Raw genomic sequence first — 1558 nt, forward strand, 5'->3', positions numbered from 1 at the left:
CTTTTCAAAAAATTAAAAAATGTTAGTATAAAAGTGATGTACAGAAGAGTTACAGTTACATAAGTCTGGTAAAGAGTATATTTCTTTTTTTTTTTGTCTTGGAACTTTTGGTTTATTCCTGAACAATGTATTACAAATAAGACAAGTATCCCAGTCTACTCTCCCTAATCCGATTCAGTTGGAAATACATAAACAGGCAGAAACACCCATAATCCTTCTCTATTCAAAGACACTATCCACATATGACAGACTACTGTACAAGAAGACTATGTCATCCACAACCCTTCCTTCCCCTTGATTTCTTTCCTTCTACCTCTTATCCAATGAAAAGTGAAGAGATACTGCTAAGACACAAGCTTGTGCTGCCAATACTACCATCACCACACCACTTATTCCTGTATGTGACCAATTCATCACAGCATTCTCCTCTTGTGTTCTCAAAACAGTTAAAACTAGCACTTTTTAGGATTCCTGTTTGACACTGACAAGCCAGAGGTGACTGTTTACAAAATACCTTCTACACAGGAGGAGAATTAAAGTCACAGGGCCACAGCTGGCAGTATGATTATCTCAGAAGAGATTCTAAGATCAGCAAAGTCCCTCTGAGTCTTAAATCGGGTTCTGAGATCCTTCTCCCAAGCATTTAGAATATCCCTCAAGGCTGGGGACAAGCTCTCCGGGACACTAAAGGAATAGAGCAGACATCCGGGCAGTGACTACATGAAATGGGGTCAGGGCTAAACAGTTGTCATCAACATGGTTCACATGAAAAGTATGAGACAGGGTAGCCCAAGAGAATGCCAAATACAGTACAGAGATTCCACTGTGAGGAATGAAGCCTGCTGTGGGAGGCTTCTAAGGATGAGGTTCTCTGCAACCTCTGCAGATGTGTGATGATCTGTTACAAGAGCCTTCACATTCTGAAGCTGGCCCAAGGAACAGATAGAAGGGTGAGGCTGGGAACTGGAAACATCCAAGGAGCACCTGTTCCAAATGCTGACATGCTTGCTTAGAATCGACAATTAGGCTGTTCTCTCCAATGTCAAGAATGTGAAGTCCTGAGGCCAGGAAGCCCAGTTCTTGCAGCTTGTCCACATAGCTCTGAAGCACCAATACTCCTGCTGAGTTGCAATCATACAGTACCGCTGGCTTCGACCCCTGGACCACAGCCAGTACCTCTCCAGCTAGGCGGAGGCAGGTGGCTGGAGGTAGACCCTTTCTCTTTCCCATGCCCAAGGTCTGCTGAGCAGAGGGCTCAGTGGTGACATGGTGTGTGGAAGCACCATCAAGCATGGCTCCTTAGCTAGAGAGTTTCTTTCCTCGGGTCCAGACCCTTGAGGAGGAGCCGCATGTCTGATTATAGATTTGTTAAGGAGGCCCAGGTCTCCCTCACAGACCTTCAGCCTGCACTTCCGCTGCAGGGTCATGGGCTCAGTAACTCCTTCCGGTGTCCTGCCTGTGACCCAGAAAGGCAACCAGTGTCCCGAGCTGCACACCACACTGGCTCTCCTGCCCGTGCGAGGTCCAAGCAGCCAGCTGGGTTCCAAGACAACCATCT

General features: G+C 46.6%; 1 pseudogene; it reads right to left on the minus strand.

The window, feature by feature from the left end:
* Positions 1-539: 539 nt before the first annotated feature.
* LOC138817158 (UPF0739 protein C1orf74 homolog) lies at positions 540-1315 on the minus strand (annotated as a pseudogene).
* Positions 1316-1558: the final 243 nt, after the last annotated feature.

This window comes from Dipodomys merriami, unplaced genomic scaffold, assembly GCF_024711535.1.
Source record: "Dipodomys merriami isolate MVZ:Mamm:240054 unplaced genomic scaffold, mDipMer1.0.p SCAF_7, whole genome shotgun sequence".
Classification (NCBI taxonomy): Eukaryota; Metazoa; Chordata; class Mammalia; order Rodentia; family Heteromyidae; genus Dipodomys; species Dipodomys merriami.